This window comes from Panthera onca, chromosome D1, assembly GCF_046562875.1.
Source record: "Panthera onca isolate mPanOnc1 chromosome D1, mPanOnc1 haplotype 2, whole genome shotgun sequence".
Lineage (NCBI taxonomy): Eukaryota > Metazoa > Chordata > Mammalia > Carnivora > Felidae > Panthera > Panthera onca.
The window spans coordinates 78,825,839-78,849,930 of NC_138348.1; the positions used below are offsets into that span (position 1 = coordinate 78,825,839).

The following is a 24,092-nucleotide window of genomic DNA, read 5'->3' on the forward strand; positions in this document are numbered from 1 at the left end:
AAATTTAGCATAAAAATACAAATATTACCTCTTGGAAACATCTACCTGGGTTCAATTTCTTATGTATAGATTTTTAACCATAAATCTGTTACATAATCTCTGTATTCCCCAATACATTGGTGGGAAAAATAGCAAATTTCCTATAGTTATTTTGAGGATTAAATGGATTAACCCGTGTAAACTCATTAAAATTGTGTCTCTTGCATTTAAAGTACCTCAATAATTATTAATAATAACTAACATAGGGGAAACAGAAAATATCTTTTATGTAGGAAATGCCAAAGGTGTCCTTTAGGTATTTGCTAAGGATATTTAGGATGTGAGAATAAATACATGTGGGTTTTTTTTGTTGTTGTTGTTTTTAATGATTTACATTTTCTTCGTGTTGGGCATATTGTCATACGAACTTTTGATTCTAGAAATTCTTGTTAAGAAATTAATATCCAGGGATATGCTTGCTTCACCTTTCAGAAGCAGCATACCTCACACCACTTACAGACAAGCAGAAATAAGACAAAATATGTATCATTATAATAATTATGATTTTATAAGTAACTTTCCAATACACATTATCCTGACCTTTTAATAACCTCGTGATATAGGTAATATGATTATTATTTCCCCATTTTACTGATGAGAACTGAAGTTCAGAGAGATTACTTAAAATCTTATACATACAGGAAGTAGAGAAAGAACTTTAAAAAAATACCTTGTCATTCTCAAGCCTTTGTACTTCCAAAGGTGAAATACATATTTAAAAAAAGTTGCCCTTAAAGTAATAGAGAGAAAGGAAATATTCCTTCTTTTTATCTTTATACTTCCCAAATCAAACTCACTATATTCACTCTCCTCTATATCTAACTGGTTATTCTCTGGTTCCTTATTCCAATGAAGGGCAGTGCATTTCATTCCATGTAACATGTCAAAATTTGAGTATAATCCTTAAACTTCTCCTTTGACTCATCTTCAGTGTCTAATCCATTGAAAAATCCTGTTTATTAAATTTATGACATTTTCTTTCTTTTTTAAAAAAAATTTGGTAATATTTATTTATTTATTGAGAGAGAGAGAGAGAGAGAACGCACTCGAGCGGGGGAGGGGCAAAGAGAGACACAGGCAAAATCTGAAGCAGGCTCCAGTCTCTGAGCTGTCAGCACAGACCCCAGGGTTCAAACCCACAAGCTGAGATCATGACCTGATCCAAAGTCGGCCACTTAACTGACTGAGCCACCCAGGCACCCCTATGACATTTTCTTTCTAAATAACTCTTGATTCTGTCTATTCCACATCATCTGTTTGGACACTGCCTAAATCAACACTACTGAATTCTCCCATGAACTGTTATAACTCCCCAACTGATGTCTTTACATCCAATCTGCTGTGCGCACCATGACTGAGGTGATCTCTCATAATAGAAATACTATCATTAAACTTTTCAACTGAAAAGCCCTCTCTGACTACTTCCCACCCCCCACCCCACTGCTTTTAGGCTAACGAAAGAAGCCCTTAACATACCCACATGGCTCTGCAGAATCTGGTCTCTGCCATGTTTTTTTTCCACCTTCAATCTTCATCTTGAGATTTCCTCTGCCTTAAATCAGGTTAGCATGAACCATGCTCTTCCCCTCCTAATCCGTTGTACTTTCCAATCTGATTTGCTTGTGTGGAATTCACTATCCTGCCATTCCTGTGCTGGCTCCCTACTTCTATTTAAAATGTACCTCTTATGCCCATCCTTCAGATGTCAGTTTAAGCAATGCTTTCTTGGGAAAAGCTTTTCTGATCCCCCAGACAAAGTCAAAGTCCTCTGTTACATTATCTTTTAGCACATTGTACCTTATCTTCATTGAATTTGCCTCAATTGGAAAATATTTCACTGGTTACTTGAATAATATTTAATATTCCTATAATCCTTGGCATCAACATTGCTTTCTTCTTATTTTGTTGTTACATAATCTAGCAATAGCAGTAGGAAAATGGGCACTAAAAACTATCTGTTTATTGATGAGGAGTCTGGGTGGCTCAGTTGGTTGAGCATCTGACTCTTGATTTCTGCTCAGGTCATGATCTCAAGCCCCATGTTGGGCTCCCCAGTGACAGTATGGAGCCTGCTTGGGATTCTCTCTCTTTCTCTCCTTTCCTTCCCTCACTCTCTCTCTTTCTCTCTCCCTTTCTCTCTCTCAAACATTTTAAAAATAAATAAGAAAATAAATAAATAAATAAATAAATAAATAAATAAATAAATAAATCTGTTGATCAAAAAGATGGGTAAATGACTAAATGAGCCCTTTATATTGTAACATTTTATCCAATTATTTACTTCTTGGTATTTATTTTTTATTATAGAGAATCATTTCCAGAGGTGCTTTCCTGCACTAATAAAATTACTAATATCTAAGTCTTTTTGTTTTAAACCTTCTTTTAATGTTTATTATTATTTTGAGAGAGAGAGTTGGGGAGGGGCAGAGATAGAGAATCCCAAGCAGGGTCCGTGCTCAGTGCGGAGCACATCGGGGGACGCTATCTCACTATTGTGAGATGGTCACCTGAGCCAAAATCAAGAGTCAGATGCTTAACTGAGCCACCCAGATGTCTCTCAAAGGCTTTTTTTTTTTTTAAGTTTATTTATTTGTTTTGAGAGAGAGAGAGAGAGAGCATGTGAGCAGGTGTGGGGAAGAGAGAGAAAGAGAGAGAGGGAGAGAATCCCAAGCAGGCTCCACACATTTAGCATGGAGCCTGATCCATGGCTTGAATTCACAAACCAGAGATCATGACCTAAGCTGAAATCAAGAGTCGAATGCTTGACCGGCTAAGCCACCCAGGTGCCCCTCAAAGGCTTTTTTAATAACAAATAAATTATTTATTTAAGAAGAATAGATGTAGCTGATAATATCTCTAATTTTGTTCATCAGTAATGACTTTATGTAAACACTTGTGTGGCATGGTTTCACTAAACGTTACAAAATAATATATAACACATACGTTTATAAATATACAAATGTTTTGAAATTAAATATAACACATATATATCATGTCATATATGTCATATATGCACCTCTATAGAATAATAAAAAAAGATGAACAAATATATACACCTTAGAAAGTAGTTTGTTACAGATGAGCGTATAGTAAGCAAAGACTTCATTATAGTTGTTAGTTCTTGTACTTGGAGTAGTTGTAGAAAGAGTGCTAGGATGAAAAATAAAAAGACTTGGGTCTTAGTTCCAGATTTGGTCAGAAATGGCTCTGATATACTAAGGAAATCACATTTGTTGGAGTCACTTCCCTCATCTGTGACTTAGGAGATAAGTCTACTAGGTCTGTCAGGTCTTTGACTAACATTTTTATGAGTTTCAAATAAATCTGAAAGCATTTGGAGAAATCACAAGTGAAATAGGGTAAAGATTTATCCTCAAGTATTATAAAATGGTTGGAAAAATATACCTTAGGTCAATGTGACTTCATTATTGGTAGCTGAGACTCTGTTTTGTTAATTAGTGGTATTTATTATAACTTATTTTAACTTAAAAAATATGACTTAAGCCTATTTTAAAAAAATGAATTAGAATTTAACCTAAGATATGCAAAACATAATTTTAGGCTTTTTGGGTTTCCATAAGCTGGGTCATTTTTTGATTCATTAAAAAATCTCTTCAGTGGATAAAATGGTTGAGAATATAAATGGCTGTTTACTAGAGAGTTGGATGTACTTAATTTCCATCAGATTTCAAACAACTTGAAAAAGTAAAGATCAATGAGGCAATTAAAAATCAAATAACACTTAAAAAAAAGAGAATATTGCTAGATATCTGAAATTAATCATTAAAATTGAACCCAGAATCAAACTGAATAAGCATGCCATTTTATGTGTATGTGGTTGTCATAGCCCTTACCAGATTTCAGAAAAAAAAGAATAAAAAATTCAAGAACTTAAATGAACTTGACATTTCCTTTTGACATGTTTTTATATTTTTGGAGGATTCAAAATCCCTTAGAATTTTCAGTTTTTCATGTTTATTGGGAATATCAGTTAAAATTGTACTCTAGATGAACAAGGGGTGACAATTTCTGTAGTGTATCTGTTAGTAGATCATGAAAAAACAGTTATTCTCATTGACCTTAGAGTGTAAATATGGCATTCTTCCCTTTTATTAATAAATGTAACAAAACTTAGAGTTTGATTAAGATAGTGACCATTATTTAGCATCTATCTCTTAGTTCTTTTCTCAAGAAATATCCCAGTGACAGCCTTAATATGTTTCTTAGTAGAAAACTCAGTGCTTGGGATTATGTCCAGGATTTTGACAGCTGTATATATCATATAAAGGTTGAAAGGTAGTAGACAGCTTCCAGAAATAATGAGTACCTAGATATCCGATAGTCATCTTAAAACAATTTAGTTAGACAGAGTTGGGAGGCAGCCAGGAACTGAAATTGAAGATGCAAAAATTAATGGAATAAGATAAGGGTTGTAAATCATAAAAATTTGCATGTCATTGGTCTTATATAGCAAGAAGATTGAGTGATGATTGACAAGACATAGATATTAATTTGTGGAGATAGAGATATGGAGATAATAGGATACAGTCACCAGATTAAATGCATAGACTTGAAATATGAAAATAGATTTAAAACAAACAAGGAACAAAAAATGGGTTATCTTGATACAATATCTTGAGTTTTGATATCCTATGTAGGTAATCGCCATAGAATATATTCAAGAAACAAAGATATAAAAAAATAATAATCCATTAAAAAAATCAGATCAGCTCAGAATGAGTCTGAAATATTATATATACTTATTAAATAGATTTACACAATTATAAGACTATTATTTTTTGTATTAGTAAAAAAAAATATTTAGTGATGATTGCATACATTTCCCATGTGTCCTTATATGGTTAAATATATTTTAAAAAATGCAGGAAAGGAAATGGTAAGGATTTTTTTGAATTATGTAAATCTCACATATTAGATACCTATTCTGTAAAATTGGAAATTTTTTCAGTTATCAAATTAATAAACAGACTTAGATTTTGTTCTCTATTTGTTAATTACATACTGATATCTGTTTGCAAGCTACCCATCCTTGGCATCACACAGGATCAACCCTTCCCTTTCTTTCTTCCTGAGAAAAATGTAGGGAGAGGCTGAATAAATGGTAGAAAAATGCTGTATATTTGTTCACTTCTCTAACTTCAGTGCTTATTTTTTCATTCTTCTGGAAATGATAGATAATGATCTTTGATAAATGGTTAGAAAGTTTGTTTTGGTACCCTATGCTTCGAAAGTACATGGAAAGGTTTAGTTAATGGATAGTATACTCACTGACTCAGTATGTTTCTGTACTTTCCACACTACTGATGTATTTTTTAAGTTGTAGCAGCAGACTGGAACAATAGCTTTTCTACACTGAGATACAAATAGTGAAGGTAGAATCATGATCAGGTAATGAACTCTATCTGTTCTGTTTTTTTCTGAAAAAATTTGCACATTTCAGTCCAGAAGAGAAATGATTCCAAATACAAAACATGAAGCGAAAAGGTAAAAATTAAACAGTATGCAACAGAGCAATGCCTGTATATTCTAATACTTTAATAAATTTTTTAACTATAATGCAAGACATGGGACAAAAGGCAATAAATATTTTAAGTAATAGAAGTAAAAAAGAACATTTAAAAATAATTTACTCTAACCACCTTCATTAACAAAGCACATGCTTACAACAGAAGGGAATTCATACAGAGGGTGAAACAGAAGTGAAACAAGTATGCATTCTCTGGGGACTCATTGGCTACCAAAGGCTCATATAGTTAGAGCTAGAGTACAAGACTCCCAGCCAAAGGCAAATTGCTATTGCATCCATGAGATAAAACTGCAACCGCAATTTCTCCCCTGGGCTTAGATACCACCACTCATGATGGAAAGTTCCTTGCAAGAAAATATTGGCTAGAGAAAAGAAAGATCATAATGGATCCTGGGGCAACACTCTGCTTGGACTTTAGCTAAGGTCCTTACTGAGAAAGAATGATGCTGGCCTGTGTGAACACAATTTCAAATTTACTAGGCTTTGTTTGATCAGTTATGGAAATCTAGATGACTGTCCCCCAAATTATGGAAACAATGATACAGAAAAGAAAAAGAGACCAACAAACTTCTCCCTCTGCTCTTCCCTAAGTTGTATATGAGAAACTCATATTTACTTGTTAAAAAAAAAAATTTTTTTTTTCATCCTAGCAGGAACTGAGAAGCAAGAGTATTGAGGTGGAAATGTTGGGGCTCAGGAACAAATGGCCAAGGAAGAATTCTTGAGACAACTTTGGTGCATAAAAAGGTAGTTTTATTAAAACAGGGAACAGGACTCATTGGCAGAAAGAGCTGAACTAAGGTTGTGAGAATCTATTGATTATACACTTTCAAGTTGGGAGGGAGTTAGAGATAGCATAAGTCTCTAAGAAATTTTGGAAACAATATTTCCAGAACCTTGAGGGGCCTAGATATTATTAGGAAAGGGTTCTTTATTACTGTCTAACAAAACCTTAGTCATGAGACCCTTCAGATGTATATCAGTGGACCATATGCTTGGAAGATGATTGCTAACATATATGTTGGACGGTAGAGATAAAGGAAGTTTCCAAAGGATTTTTTATGTGTTAAAAGAGACTCATAGGAACCTGGAGGTTGGGATAATGTTAAGCTAAGATTGTCTTTTGCTCTTAGCAAACTATTAAAATTGAGGCAGCTGAATTCTTAGAGGAAGGTCACTCTACCTATCTCAAGGACTTGTCAATGGGCTGTAAGTTGTAAGGGGAAATTTATTTTTTTTTATCTTTTGCCTTTGTTCTCCACATCAACTATTATTCTTCTCCCATGGATAATATAGGGTAGAAGTGGTGTTTCTTTTCTTCTGGTCAATTTTCACTAGTTAAGCTACAAACCAGAACAAAGTTTTCTGATCCTTATTCTGATATCACTTCCAATAAACTATTCTATCTCCATCCACTTTCACAATGATTTCAAGAAACATCTAAACTCTGTCGTGTAATAAAGGTATCAGAGAGATATAGCTGTTGTTAAGAAAGAAAGCTTCAGACTCAGCAATTCTGTAACATGTCTCTTGTTTTGTAACTAAAATCACAAGATGTTTTGTATTTTTTTTCTTTAAAATAAGGCTTTCATAAGTGCCATATCATTTGGTAGAACAATTGTTGTTCAATTATTTAATATTTTCTTTATGTTCTTTACCATAACAATGGGGGAAAAACAACAAAAACCCCTTAGCCAACCAGATGGCCATAAGAACCCTAAAGAAATAAGAAAGATGACTCAGACATTCCTATTGTGTCCCATATGTGAGGTTCTATGTTTAGAGAAATTGTCCCAAGCATGAGGAGTTCCATCCATATCACATCAAACTTGCATCAAGGTTTTCCTGGCACCTGGGTGGCTCAGTTGGTTAAGCGTCTGTCTTCGACTCAGGTCATGATCTCATGTTCCATGAGTTTGAGCCCCACATTGGACTCTGTGCTGACAGCTCAGAGCCTGGATCCTGCTTTGGATTCTGTGTCTCCCTCTCTCTTTGCCCCTCCTCTGCTCATGGTCTGTCTCTCTCACTCTTAAAAATAAAAAAAAAAAAAAATACAAAAAAATTAAAAGAAAAGATTTTCCTAATTGTCAATTTGTATATTTGAATGTCTAGAATATCTTGCATAAAGTTTACAATGAATAATTCATTATCCTTTCATTATCCATAACTGTATTAGCAAGTTATAGTATGTTACTTTATGCACAGCAAATATAACAGCAATGTTGTTGTCTATGTTGAATAGGTTTCCCTGGGAATAGTATTCCAGGAATAGTATTTGGGAGGAAAACATCATGCACCAGTCACTTTAATAAAACACACTCATGATTTCATATTCTTATTGCACAGCATTTGCAATATAAAACTAATGAAATGAAATTATCCCAATAGTTGTTGTCAAAGAAAACTATTTAGCCAAGTACCTGGAGAGGAAGAGTAGTATTGGCACTTTAAAGGGGAAAAAGGAATTTGTTAAAAGCACATTCACACATAGGACTCAAGGGAACTTATTTTGAGAGAAATTTGAAGAAGGTGTTTTCACAAACCACTTAAAATTCACTGCTTTGATGTATCATACAGTATGTCGTTTTTTAGGTTATTTTGGTTTCCATCATGTGCTTTGTTGTTATATCCCTTGTGTAAGAAACTGATGTTTTCATTTATCATATTTCTTGTGTGATTTAATTTGAAAATGTTATGAAACATATTTTCTTCTGTTACATGAAAAACCCCATTTCCATATTTTATACATTTATTTGACAAACTAAAGATATATAAGATTAACATGCATGTCTTTGACACAAATAATTATATTTAGTTCTACTAATACTTCTCAAAACATCCTCTCTATTAATACATTCTCAACTAATTTGCATTTAGCCCATAAAATTAGGTTAAATAAGTTTTCAACTACTGGCAATTGTATTTCATGCCCAAACATACTTTTTCACATATGTAATTGTTGGAGAGGAAGACATTCCTCTGTCCTGTGGTCCTTCTAGGTGGACTTAGAATCAAATTGACATGAGACAGGTGAACAGGAGAAAATCAAATTTAATAGATTTACATGGAGGAAATCCACACAGATTTGAAATTCTGAAGACAATGAAGCAAAATGAAGCCTACCTGAGCTATGGAGAGGGGTAGGGATCTGAAGATATTAAGTGGTTAAGCGGGGGGGGGGGGGGGGGGGGGGGGGGTCATTAGCAAGAATGCAAAAGTAGACATTAGGAAAAACAAGTTGACCTATTACGCAGATGAGTTCCTGTGGTAAAGGGGGCCTCTGTTAACACTTGTCTTCCTATTCTAGGCTGTCCTTTGCAAAATGTAAATTTAGGCAGTTATTGGGGAGACATAGCATCTTTCCTGCACCTGCTGGGTTTTTATTATTTTAACTAGAAATCATCTTTATGCCAAAGTGACACATTCGGGGCAGAGTGACCTGGGCCCCTACATAACTTTCTGGATAGACTAGGTTATGCTATGGTAAGAAACACAGCTAGAATTTCAGTTGCTTAAAACAGCAAAGATATGGGTTGGCTTATGGCTCTTTTTCCTTTAAGTTTTTAATTGTAATTCCAGTATAGTTAACATACAATGTTATATTAGTTTTAGGTGTACAATATTGTGATTCAACAATCCTATACATTATTCAGTGTTCATCATAAGTGTGATGAGGGAGCATAAGGCAAGCTGACACCAGGCAAACACCCCCTCTCTCCAGGTGAGATATGTGTGACATTCCTCAGGCACTTTGCCCAAGAACAAAGGAAATGAAAGAAAACAACTGGTTAACTGATGGAGATCACAGGCAGGATATGAGTCTCTATCAGTTTACATACATTTTGGTAAATTATAAGAAAAAAGCAATCATCAATAGCATAATCTCCAGAAAACTATAGACTCAGTGTCCTGGAGCCCCAATCTTACCCTCCCTTCCATAGAGATGTGGGGAACAAAGACAGAAGAAAATATAGACAAAATTTAATTTCCTTATAACCTGTAGCCCATTGACAACTTCTTGAGGCTGGCAAAGTAAAGTTCCTCCAGGAACTCCCTACTGTCTTAATGTTAATGCTTTGCTAGAGGGAAAAACAACCTTAGCTTGACAATAGCTAGGCCTTCAGTATCCTGTACTCTTCCTTAGCATATGAAAATCCCTTTGGAAACTTCCTCTGGTCTTTATCTCCCCCAACTCCATAAAAGGTCACCACTCACACTTATAAAACAGCTCTTTTTGCCCACTGGTCCTGTCCCTGTGCTTTAATAAAATCACTTTTTTTGTACCAAAGATGTCTCAAGAGTTTTTTCTTGGCCATCAGCTCCAGACCCCACCGCTCCAAAACCCCATCAAGTATACTCTTTAATCCCCATTTTATTGTACCCATCTCTCCATTCACCTCCCCTGTGGTAACCAGGCTGATGGCTCTTTTGTGTGTGTGAGGTTATTTCCCTCACACTGGGGACGAGACTAACAGAGAAAGAGCAGTCACAATATAAAATATAAAAAAGGCAACCCTGGTAGACAGAAAATAGAGGGTAGCAAACTTGTAACCTAACCAATGTGACTTCCTTCTCCATGAGTCAGAAACTGCAACAGGCTGAGTTGTCCCACAGAGAAAACTTTTATTTGCAGCAAATAAGGATGACTTGGAGAACAAAGGCAAAAGAAATACAGAAAATAAATTAAATGTCCTTAGAATTTACAGTCAATTGCCAAGTACTTGAGACAGACAGGGTGACCTTCCTCAAGGAGCTTAGCTGCCTCAATGTTAATACTTTGCTAGAGGCAAAAGGCATCCTTATTTTGACCTTATCATGACCTCCAGGATCCTGTAAAAATCCCTTTGGAAACTTCCTTTATCTCTACCCCCACCCAAGATATATGTTAGCAATCATCCTCTAATTGTATGGTCCTCTGATATACATCTGAAGTGTCTCATGACTAAGGTTTTCCTAGACTGTAGTAAATGACCTTTTCCTAATAATAGCTAGTCCCTCATGGTCCTGGAAACCTTGCTTCCAAATTCTTTAGAGGCTAATGCTAACCCTAACCACCCCCCAACTTGAAAATATATATTCAGCCACTCCTCACAACCCCAGGGCAGTTCTGTCTGCCCACAGGTCCTGTCCCCATGCTATAAAACAAAACAAAACAAAACAAACAAAACAAAACAAAAAAACTTTTTGCACCAAAAATGTCTCAAGAATTCTTTCTTGGTCACTTACTCCCAATCCACAACCTTTCACATCAAAGAGATCAACAGCAATGGCTTTCCAAAGTTCTGACTCCCTGAGAGAGAGTGAATGGGTTCCTTTTGCTTAGGATTAGGATGAATATTTAGATATTAGATAGGGAAGCCTTGTCATCCTATGTAGAGATGGGCATAAGGTTCTGCATGTGCCTTAAGCAGTCTTGCCTATACATACATTGTTGTTATGTAAATGAGGCTTGCGCTCCTCTTTGGGTGGAGATTTTAGTATTATCCTGAGGTAAAGGTAATTGTAAGTCATTTCAGAGGTTACTCCATTGTCCACCTGTGCAGGCAAGAATCAGGGCTTTAGCTTAAATGTTCTGGGTGCTCTGGGACTGGAGGAGGTCTTGTTAGGGCAGTCACTATCACCTGAAAGGTGGTTTTAGGTTTCAATTGCCTGAGTTAAGAGGTAAGCCAGAAAGAAGAGCTTAAGGAAAAATGTAATACAAAGGTTAGTGAGTACAAGCAGGAGAACAGTAAAGGTCAAGTCTTGGGGCCTAACTGGTGACAAATTATGTGCTCACTAACTCATAACTGGAATAAAGGAGCTAAAATGTTTTGAACTGTCCAAATTACTAATCCAACAAGCAAACAAAACACTATTTGTGAATTAAATATTTGTCTCTAATATCAAATATTCAAAATTTTCCATTTGTGTTTGTGAGTGGAGAGAGTTAGGGAGAGGGAGAAAGACACCTGCCATCTACTACTGGCATAGGATGCTGAGGTCAGTAGGTCCAGAGAACACATCTGGCAAATATGACAAATAAATATTGCATTACTATTTGTGCTTTAGTCCCAAATTTCATGCCTTGGTGACTTACATTGGGATTAGCTGAACTCCTTTAACCTAGGCAAGTAAAATTGGCCTGTTTCATTTCCATCGTCTGTTTATCTGATTCCTATGACATTGGGTTTGCCAACATGGGACACTTTCCATAATGTAACACTCAGGTCCCTCTGGAGACACTAGTCAGAGAGTTCTAAAAGATAAAATAGTGGGAGAGATGGATCCAAAAGATCCAAAAGGCCCCAAGTAGATACACCAAAATAGTGAAAAGTCCATGAAATCAGATATGCAAATTACCAAGAAAGCCAGGCTGTCATTTCCTGGTATCCTCCCCAAAGCTACAACCCTTCGCAGGAACTAAACTCATGATCTAAATTTGCCAGTGATCTATATTATAACTCCTTCTCAGCTTTGCAGCCTTCCTGGAATTTCAAGTATGTGTTTAAAGTTTCCTACATGTGGTTTGAGTATGGAAATATAGGAAATATGTGTCATTTTTTTAAAAAAAAATTTTTTGCAGGGGGTCACCTGGTGGCTCAGTCAGTTAAGTGTCCAATGTCGGCTCAGGTCATGATCTCACAGTTCATGGGTTCCAGCCCCAAGTTAGGCCCTGTGCTGACAGCTCTGCCTCGGATTCTGTGTCTCCCTGTCTCTCTGCTCCTCCCCTGCTCACTCTCTTTCACTTTCTCAAAAATAAACCTAAACAAATTAACTTTTTTTAAGTTTTTAAAGAAATTTCTATACCCAACATGGGGCTCAAACTCACAACCCTGAGATCATGAGTCACACACTCTACTGACTGAACCAGCCAAGCACTCTGATATGTATCACCTCTTAATACAAGGGGCACTCCTTGCCACCCAGTGGGTGGGGAAACCCTTGGTTAAAAGGTGCTTTCTATAATATGAAGCAGAGGAGGACAGGAGGAGACCAGCAAAGAGAGAGTTCTCAGGCATCAAGAAAAAGACTTGTACATGAATACCATTTCTTTGGGGGTTTAATTCTTGGCTTTTTAGAATTAATCTCTGTGCTAGCACTCAGGCACTTAGTGAATGCTGAATATTGTAAATTCTCTTTTCTTGCAGTTCTTACTCTATCCTCTTTGACCTCCCATTACATTAAGTCCTTTATGTTGATAATCTATGGTTTTAAACCTACTGGCAGGACACTCCATGTGGTACATTCCTGCTAAGTAATTTAATTGAGATCAGATTAGTCTGAGAGGATTAGATTACCTAGATTAACATATTTATGTAACCAGCTTTGGCAGTCTGAAAAATGAAAACAATAAGAATGGATCTACAAAAAAGAAACAAGAACCACCCCCCCACCCCCAAAAGTTGTTTGGAGCAAATGTTATAATAATTATTTTCTGTAATTTACAGATGTCCTTTCGAATTTCATATTTTATTATTAGAATTGTTGGATTTTCAGTGTATAGTGTTTTAAATTATAAGTATAATTAGTATACTTTAAGCTGTGGGTGGTGATGCAATAGAAAAATCCAATAAAGTTTTAAAAATCAAGTTTTAATAGCACCAGCAGTTCACACAATTAAGCTAGCAATTCAGTGAGCTGCATCTTTTACAAATTCCAAGCTTTGACACATCATGGGGTGACTTTATAGCCTACTGTTTTCACATCCTTGTTGATATCTTGAATTAGTCAAGCATCTGTTACCCCAGTGAAATCAGATATCTATTTCAATATATTTGTTTTCAGCATTGCAGTTGTGGTCTGACCGCATTTATATATTTACATAAATGCAAAACAATTTTCTAATATGGTTCCATAATTATTTTTTCTCACATTTGTATTTTAATAAAAGGTAGCTATGAGGGATTGTTTTTCAAACTGATCTGTCTAAAGACATATTCTCTCAATGTTTCCAGTTACTTCCTTTCTCTTTTTTGATGGAAGTCAAAAAAAAAAAGGACTTATCAAATATAATTGAGTTAATCGGTGAGTAGTCATCAACTAATTCTTTTATTGTCTCATTAACTATTGTCTGGGTTCTATATCATTTTCTTTGCAACATAACATATTGACAACAAGGGAAGAGTTAGGCTAAGTTGGAATATTTCTAGAATACCTTAATGAGATGAAGGATATTAGGGATATTAGGTGTGGAGGCCACTTCCAGGCAAACAGGCTTGAGCAGTGAAATGCAGAAAGGACCATGATGACTGATGAGGTTTTGGGGTGATGGGGTTCATGGGGTCTGGAGCTGATGGCCAGAAAAGAATCCTTGAAGTCGTCTTTGGTGCAAAGGGTGATTTTTTTTAAAGCATGGGAACAGGACTCTGAACCCTGTGGAGAGAGTGATTATATATTTGGGAGTTGGGGAGGTAAAGTCGAGAGGAAGTTTTCAACGGGACTTTCATATGCTAAAGAAGACTCACAGGATCCCTGAAGCCTAGCCATTGTTAAGCTAAGGTTGTTTTTCTCTCTAGCAAAACATTAAAACAGTAGGGAGCTCCTGGAGAAAGGTTTTACTCTGCCAGCCTCAAGTATTTGTCAATAGGCTGAAGGTTATAAAGAAATTTCATTTTATCTGTCATTTCCTTCTGCCTTTGTTTCCCACATTAATGACCACTTCGTTGAATACACACAGGCCCATCAGGCAACCCATCCGGAAATATCCATAGGCCCTAACTAACCAACTAAGCTACTCGCAACTAAGCACAGTTACCAAAATAGAGAAAATTCCATACATCGCCATAACTCCTCATCTTCATCCCTTAAAGGCAGTCCCCTCCTACTGCCTCATTGCAGACAGCCTCTCTTCTGCTATCCTGCCCACCACTCCCTTGCGTTGTTTCAATAAATTTTTATCTCCTTTGTTCTGCCTCATATGAATTCTTTCATCATCCATGCAGCGGCTTCCACCCAATAGTTGCCTCATATTTGGAGTCTCCCATGCTATTGAGAGACACCCCACTAGGCACCACTGATGAGGGAACTTGGGGCAAACTGAGGGCGACATAAAAGCTGACACCAATCCCCCCGACCCGAGTGGAATATGTGTGATATTCCTTAGACACTCCTGGCTACCCAAGAACAAAGGAAAGGAGTTTAAGTGCTTGCCATGGTAATGTGGGAAAGTAAGGCAAATGAAAAATTAAATTCCCATACTACCCATAGCCCATTGACCAGTTCATGAGACTGGAAGAGTGACCTCCCTCTAGGAGCCCAGCTGCCTCAAGAATGACACTTTGCTGGGGACAAAAGACAATCTTAGCTTAACATTATCCCAACCTTGAGGATCCTGTAAGTCTACTTCCTTTATCTCAACTGCCCCAAGATATATGCTGGCAATCATACTCCAAGCTTATGCCCTTCTTGCCCCCGCCCCCACCCCCCCACATCTAAAGTGTCTCATGACTGAGGTTCTATTAAACAGTGATAAATGGTGTTTCCCTAGCAACAGCTAGCCCCTCCATGTCCTGGAAACCTTGTTTCCAAAATTCCTTAGAGACTTACTCTATTCCTGATCTCTTCCCAACCTGAGCATATATAATGAGTTAGCTGTCAGGACCCCCAACGCAGCTCTTCCTGCCCATGGGTTCTGCCCATGCTTTAATAAAATCACCTTTTTGCACCAAAGATGTCTTCAAGAATTTTTTCTTGGCCATCAGCTCCAGACCCCATGAACCCCCCATAACCCCAAAACTTCATCACCGTATTAGGCATATTGCTGATAACTTTTTAAATAAGGGGCGAGAAAAGGCAAACCAAAAGGTTATTACATACAGCCATGGGAGATTTGGAGTTTGGAAATTACTCTTTCTCCAGAAAAATAAACATAACAATTACATTGGGAAAGTACTGACTGTATGCATTCAATGGCTAAAATAAAAGTAAACATTATTCATTGTTTTAAAATTCTCAATAGAAAATTACTGAGGTGTTTCAATCAATCAAAAATGGCTATTTAAAATGGCTTAAAAACAAAGGATGATGTTTGGTATGTTTAACAAGATCAGAGAAGATTCTAAAAATGTCTATTTCTTCCTAGTTTATTGCCTGTGGATCTAGAAAAATCCATTATTTTATATTTGTCTTCAAGGATTTATTAAAGGCCTAGGAAGACCTTGAGAACTGGGAAAAGAGCTGTCAGATTGTTTTATAAACAGTTTTCATTTATGTTATTTTAAATAATCTTTATGAAAACCTGGTTAGGACAGTATTATTAATTACAGGTGAAGGAACTGAGGCTTGCTTATGAGCACGTGGTCGAATACAGAGGGATTTCTGCACCTGAAATCCACGTGTTGTTCATTTACTCACTGGGAGAGTTCTCAGAAAGGAGATTGAATGCACGAAACAAGTGAAAAGCAAATGGGTGGAGGAAGCTAAGGAGGCTTTTTCTTTCCTTTCAAACTGACGTGTAGCTAAGACAAGGGAGTGGGAGGAACGGATTGAAAACATTCATCGTGTTTAGGATTCAAAATAAATTGGCAGCTCCTTGAGGAAGTAAAAGGAGGATAATGTTGGGAGAATGCAGAGGCTGCTGCTGAGGACCCTGGGGATTCATTACATGTGGTTTCTTAGTCACGCATGGCATGTGCACTGTCTGTATCTTAGGTGCTTTGGAGAAGGAGTTCAATAATCTTTCCAGTAGTTTCATTTCTTTCAGGATTTTTGTGTCAGTTACTCAGATGGTATTTGCTTTTTGCATAAGGCGAACGGAATAGTCCAAGGACTTGTTTTGTGGGAAACACATGAACTGGAGAAATGCCAGATGAACCCAGTTCACATTTAATATTTCCCTTATTTAGTCTTACTGTCTAAATCTAGGTGGGACAACCTTTCAAGGAGATGATTTAATAATATGTGTCAAATTCTTTTAAAATGTCCATTTATTGTCTTTACTAATTTTAAGATGATATACAAAATAAATAACTATACAGGTGTGCAAAGATATACAAGAATATAACTGCCATATATCTATGCTTACAAAACATTAACTAAGTAACTAAGTAACATTAACTAAGTAACTAAGATATGGAAGAATAAATAGTAGGTTGGTTAAATAGATTATTGTATATATCTATAAGATAAGTTACTCTAGAATCATTGATAATTATAACTGAGGAATGTATTTTTGACAAAATATTACTGAGAGGAATAGCCAGTTTCAAACATTATATTCTGGTTTTGAATTATCTTCTCCATGGATATATACTTTGAGAGCTATAAAGCCTCAAATATAGGTACCAAAATCTAACAGAAGATTCTCTAGTGGTAGAATCATTGATTATTTTAAGACTTCTTTATCCTTGAATTTTCTAAATTTTCTTCAATGCACATTGATCACATTTTAACTTTTAAAAAGGGTAAGAAGTAAATATATGAAAAAACTTTCCCACTATCTATGAGTAGCATTTGACATATAAAACTCAATACTTGAGATATTGATAAAAAGCTGTGACTTGCAATGCATTAGCCAAAATGGCATTTGCAGAATCCAGTGATTCTATAACCTAAAAGGCTTTCTTACTCCCAAACCAACATTTTTATAGCATTTTTGCATATTTGGTTTGTATATTTACACTGAGTTTAAAGTACCCATTTAAGTCATGTCTAAGGTCAGCATAAATATTTGACAACTTTTGATAATTATTATTGTTGATGTTGACAGTATTACTGAAAAATTTTTTTCCCATCATTCTAACATTATTATCAGCAAACTGTAACTGACAGAATACATGATTTTTTTTTGCCAAGGTCTTGATTGTTTTGTAAAATGAATACACACATTTCAACCCATTATAGGCAAAGTAAACTCCAGAAGTTCTAGTGAAAACATCAACATTAGAAAGAAAAATTATATGAGGAAGGTTTAATTCAGTGACTTTAAAGTATTGTAAAATATTTGATATTTGAATACCAGCTCCTCCTCTTGTGAGCTGAGCTATGACAGGACAAGTGATAAACTAGCTTGATGTACCTAGCCCTTCTGAGATGATGGTTGGTCTGACGTGCTTTGGCTTGCTCAGCAGCTGAATTAGCACAGAGATTCTCATTTTATGTTTGCTTCTTTGTTGGTAATATGGCTTACTTTTTTGACACTTCCTCTGTTACCACGTATGTGTTGTAGTTTATATATTACATGCTGAGTTTTTAACACTGATCTACATTTACCTTGATCTATTTCGTAAATATTATGACATTTAAAATTAACTGAAATTGGACAAAGTAAATTTTTCTTCTCTAAAGTTAATGATACAACATTTAAGTCTTCTTCTTTGGTGATGTCACAGCAAATACTCTGCGCCCAGGAAGAGACAAGTGGCAAGCACCTAGGGAATCAGAAAAGACTGTTTATTTCACAGGGGTGCTGGCCCAGAGGAGTCACCTCCAAAGACTGAGCATCCGGTTCGGGTTTTACCGATCTTTTATACATATGTGCTTCCGAGTTGGGCGGGACTAGTATAATCAAGCTTCTGGTTCCTGGCTGCTGGCTGATGGAAGAGGCAAGCAAGACTGCAGAAGCCAAAAGCATGCAAGGGGAGTATCTGGGCTCGGACATCTGGTTGGCCTTTTTTATTTGCGTTTACCAGCTTTTCTTCTCAGTTATGCTTCACCAATTTTCTTTGAGTTACAAGCATGAAAGAAAAAAAAAAGAACGTATAGAAAAATCTGCATAGAAAATGGGTGACTTGGACTTAAATGTGTAACTTGAAGTGAAGAAATTCAGTTAATTCCTGTTGATTTGTTGGTGTCCCTTCCATACTGACTAAAAGTATTAGAACCCAGAGTAAGTTTCTCTTGAGATAAAAAAAAAAAAAAAAGCCTCTTACTGACTTATAAGTTGGTGGTAAAATGTTTCTAATTCTAAGAGAAAGAAAAGAGGTGAAGAGGGGATTCATGGAATGTGAAGTTATATTGAAAGGCTAAGAGAAAAATTACCAGGTGTACTCACAACTGCAAAGAAAAAATCTTTCCCCTCCTGAAACCAGCCAGGGCGCGCCCGGTGGTAGTCTGACATAAAGGCGGGAACCAATCAGGTTCTGCTGAATGGTTTGAAATAAAGGCGGGAACCAATCAAGTTCTGCTGAGTGTTCAAATTTAAATGTCAACCTATAACAGCTCTGTACCCTCAAAAAAATCCCTAACTTGTTTGTGCCTGTCTATAAAAGAAGCTGTAAGATCCTTGCTCGGGGCCTCTTGCGTCACCGGCAACGAGTACGTGGAGAACCAGGTTCCAACCTGCAATAAACGACCCTTGCCGCTTGGCTTTGGCTCTGGACTCTGGTGATTTGTTTTCGGGGGGTCTCTTGAATCGGGGCATATCAATATAAAGGTAGTTATGATTCCTATATCAGTTATTGCTAGGCTTGTTTCTTTGAACAGGCTACATCCCCCCTCTAATTTTTATCTCCCTATCAAATGGAGAGAATGTGTCACTTATAGTGTTGGGAAAATTAAACAATGTATTTCATGTAAAGACACAAGTATAGTGCCGGGTATTCAGTCATTTCCTTTCTCTCTAAACTTTTAAAATGCTTTGGGTGAACATGAATTCATCTTCACTGCCAGTATCATATTTTGTTGTATTTAGTAGGGAATATATAATCTTTTACTAGTCTGGGATTATATTAAATTTGGAAACTCAGATCTGCCCATCAGCAGTGCTCCTGGCTACTTCTAGTTTGCCATTTTATCTCTTTTGCTTTCACGAGACCCTGTTCTTCTTCATCCTGTGATCAGGTGCAAGTCTTTTGTCTTTACAAGGCTGATTTTGCTTATCTGAAATATGAGAATAATAATATGTAATTTACAGGGAAATTATGAGACTTAAATGAGTTAATTTATGTAGAGCTTTATATATAAAGAATTATGCAATTATACTGCTATGGTATTGCTATTATCATATTTAATGCTTAAATCTTCTAAAGAGACAGACTGATCAGAATTGAGAATGTTGGCATATGTCAAATCATACAATTTACAGAGTGAAGCCCAAAAGAAGGAAGTAAACTGAACTGCCAAAGTGGTATGTGTGAATTATTGAGCAAAGCAGCTTAGTATAGCCCTACTAATCACATAATTTAAGACAGAGGAGTGCAAAGGGACAGTGGGCAGGAGCAATGGCATCCTGGTTCCAGCTCATAATGATTCTTGACAGCTGATTGTGCTCATATCCTTCTAATTCCAAATTTAGTGACCTCATACTGGTAGCTTGAACTTGCCCATGCTGGAGCATTTCACCAAAGAAATGTTGACACTAAAAATTAGGACTTGTTTTGTTGTAAGACCCATTTGTTAAATATCTATCATTATGCCACTGAGCAGGAGCTCTATCTATGCCCACAGAAGATTGGTATTTAAAGATTAATAAAATCCACTGGAGGAATATACTGGCATACCTTAAGTTCAGTTGAGAAAGTAATCTTTTCTCTAACTTTAAGACATGTGTTATTCATTGGGGCGTCTGGGTGGCTCAGTCGGTTGGGCGTCTGACTTCGGCTCAGGTCATGATCTCATGGTTCGTGGGTTTGAGCCCCGCATTGGGCTCTGTGCTGACAGCTCAGAGCCTGGGGCCTGCTTCAGATTCTGTGTCTCCCTCTCTCTCTGACCCTCCCCCGTTAATGCTCTGTCTTTCTCTGTCTCAAAAATAAATAAACATTAAAAAAAATTTAAAAAAAAAGACATGTTATTCATGACAAGATGAGTTTCTTTTATATCATATAATGAAATAGAGGATATAGACAGAATTATGGAATACAGTTGCTTAAAATTTTCTTGCTTTCAGGGGCACCTGGGTGGCTCAGTTAAGCATCAGACTTCAGCTCAGATCACAATCCCATGGTTTGTGAGTTTGAGCCCCACATCGGGCTCTCTGCTGTCAGTGCAAAGCCCATTTTGGATCCTCTCTCTCCCTCTCTGCCCCTCTCCTTCTCTCTCTCTCTCAAAAATAAATAAACATTTTAAAAATATGTAAAATAGATATCTCACTTTCAAAGTACAGTCATTAAGATTTTTGAGATATCTAATTGTCCTGTAAAAGCTTTACGGAGTGGCTTTTCCAACAGAAATTGGTATTTAGTACTTCTACTTTATTTGACACCAAAGAATTTTCTTTTTACTTTATGTTTGTGTATCTAGCATATTTTTCAGACACTGAGGTATAATTTAAACTGCCTGTTACCTCAATGACAATGCAATTTGTTTCTAATTCATCAGGCCTTGGAAATTTTTATGTTTGAATTTATGATTGGAAGATGCTTTCTTTGAAAGAAATATAAGGCCTAGATTTTGCATTCATTTCCTTTCTCTATATTCTGTTATACCACCATTATCTTACTTCATCTTATCATTAAAAGACTTCTTAAGAACACCAACAGTACTTAATATAATAGAAATTCTTTTACAACCAAGATAGCAATTGGGACTGAAATTATTCTAATTTATATGGAAATTATTTTGAATCAGTTATATACTTAATAATGGCATAATAGTATCACTTTAATCGATAGGAAAGAACACAAAGTTTGTTCCTATGTGTTGAATCATATTCTCCTAGTACCAAAGTTATTACCTGGTCCTAAGTTAGATACCTACAGAATATAAGTTTCAGGCTTTCAACTAGCAATTCAGTAACAAAGGCAATTGTTAAATAAATTAATGGAGTGACATTAAAAATATGTTCGCTCAACAAATGTACAGTAACTATATATCCATAGTTCTGTGGTGATACACTTGATTTGAAAGTCCATAGTACATGCTTTGTAAATACTTGAAGAAGAAGGATGCAAGAAAGGAAAGATCTTGGAGAAATATAAAAAAAAAAAAGTGTGATACTCAGGACTTTCCTATAGAAAGAATAAAATTCCAATTAAGGAGATATATAGTCAGGGTTTTCCAGAAAAATATAACCAATAGGATATGTGAGAGAGATTTATTTTAAGGATTGCAGAGACTGGTAAATCTAATATTGGCAGTGTAGCCTGGAGACCCAGGGAAGAGTTGCAGTTCAGGTCTGAAGGTCATCTGTTAGAAGAATTTCTTTTTCCAGTAAGGTCAGTCATTTTTCTATTAAGGCCTTCAAATGACTTGATGAGCCCCATTCACTTGAGGGACCAAATATTCTTTATTAAACGTCTACTGATGCATATGTTAATGTCATGTAAAAATACCTTAACAGAAATATCTAGAATGTTTGACAAAATATCTTGGTAAGGTGGCCTACCCAAGTTGGCACATGAAATTAACCATTATAGGAGATAACACCTTAATTAAAATACAAAAAGTTAAGGAAAAGAACATAGTTGATTAATTGATCACAATTGTGGATTAAAATATATATGCTAAATGTTATAGGCACTGATAGAAAAGAAATACCACTCAGAATTAAATGTTTAGGAAATCTATAAAGATGTGTACAAATGGCATTCTAACATAAAAGCTAAGAATATTTTGTGGGATAGAGTGTTAACAATGTTAACAGTATAAAACTATTTTGAAACTGTTCCCTTGATGGGTTACATAATTTGGTTTAGGTACTACCCAGGACCACAACGGGTATCATCTGATTGACCTGAAGAGTCTGGGGATAAGTTTCAGAAAAGATCTATCAGCTTTGAAATATATGATCAATCTAAGGTCAAACACAACATGGCCTAAAAGGAAAGATCAGATACACTATCTTATTATTAACTTTCTGCAAAATAGATTGGATGCTCACTATTTTTTTAATGTTTATTTATTTTGAGAGAGAGAGAGAGAGAGAGAGAGAGAGTGAGTATGAGTTGGGGAAGGGCAGAGAGGGAGACACATAATCTGAAGCAGGGTCCAGGCTCGAACTGTCAACACAGAGCCCAATGTGAGGCTTAAACTCATGAACGTGAGATCATGACCTGAGCCGAAGTGAGATGATTAACCAACTGAACCACCCATGCTCCTGATGCTCACTATTTAATTTAACAGATGAGAGCTTATTTCATAATAGATCTACCATCAGTATAAACAGTTAAAAGCAAAAAGACTCCATTAGCTCATCTTTAAATTGGGAATATTTGCCTCATGGCTATTATAAAGATAAATTTTAACATCTTTGTTAATTATTCTATTCATTAAAAATATTGATTGAGTGTATATTATGCTTGAGGCATTGTGCTAGAATTCTGAGAACAAATGAGAGAGACAAAATCATATATTCATGGAGTTTATAGCCTAGTTATGTCATCCATTCCTTTTTTATTAAAAATATTATATATACTGCAATGTAACAATGCATATAATGTAATAGACAATTAAAAAAGGAAGCTATTATTCATACAAATTCTATTAATTTCCTCACTATACACAGACATACACAATATGTACACACACAGTAATCTGCAATACTTCTCTCATTGACCTCCTTTGGTTGTCAGAGTTTCAAAGTTACTCTTCAAAGTACAAAAATATCTTCAAGCTAAATAGTCCAATTGCAGAATCAAACCTCATGAAAAAATACAAAGCCTGACATTGATTTAATACCCAATTTGCCCTTGGGTGTGTGAATCACATTGGAGTGTGTTTGAGAAAATCATGTAGCACATTTATGATTCAGAAGCTTTGGAAGGAGGTTGTCCCAGACGAGCAAATGTGATTCAAATAATGCAAAATGCAAGAATGACTGCATAGGGAACATGTCCTAAAGACTGCTCTTATTCAGACAGGTTGTATTCCCTTGGAACACAGCATGTGGGAAACTTCAACTCCTAACACTGTGTGAAAAACGTGCTGCTCCCTTTCAGGTAGTTTTAATTGCTCCCCTATGGTTTGGCTGCACAGGAGACAGTGTTCTGAAGAAAATGTTCACCTTAAGCATTTGTTGATAAACTTGGGTTTTTCTCTTGACATTTATTTAGGGATTCCTGTGGATATAATACAATCAGATGAAAATTTAATTCACATGCTGCTGGCATTTTCCAGACCTACCTCTATAAGGAACAGAACTACATTGCATTACATACAATACTGAGAAAGTAATGCCCTGACTAGTTGTTCATATATAAAATACACCTGTGCCCTCCCAACTTAAAATTTCTCCTCTTGTACATATTTCTAATGTGAGTGACTGTTACTGAAGACTTTAGAGTGTGATCTACCTGCACTTACTTACTCACATGAGTAAGGGAGTAAGTAAGGATGTCTCTTATAAGGTTGTCACCCATTTGGGTTGTTTCATTTACTTCAGAGTAGTGACAATAATTTTGCTGTGAAAAATGGGTGTGATGATAATGTTCTTCACCACGTATGATCCCTTGGGAGTATATTTTATATGCATGTGTAATAGCATTGAGATTAATAGCACTGGCTTTGAATCATAAGTGGTATAGCTTTAAATCTTGGCCCTAATCCTCAGTGATTCTGAAATTTCTGCCAAGTTATTTAACATCTCTCAGTAATTATCCCAAGGTTGCTGTGTTAATTACATGCAGGAAGAATTTAGAACTGTGCCTGGCAC

The 24,092-nt window shown here is 36.0% G+C and overlaps 1 long non-coding RNA gene across 1 annotated transcript in view; it reads left to right on the forward strand.

Moving 5' to 3' along the window:
- The window catches only part of LOC132661117 (uncharacterized), a 39,637-nt gene extending 20,767 nt beyond the window's left edge, over positions 1-18,870 (forward strand). The window contains exons 3-4 of the long non-coding RNA XR_013550364.1: positions 13,522-13,591; positions 17,896-18,870. This is a non-coding gene — a long non-coding RNA (uncharacterized LOC132661117). The remainder of the gene's footprint in view (positions 1-13,521; positions 13,592-17,895) is intronic.
- The last annotated feature ends 5,222 nt before the right edge of the window (positions 18,871-24,092 follow it).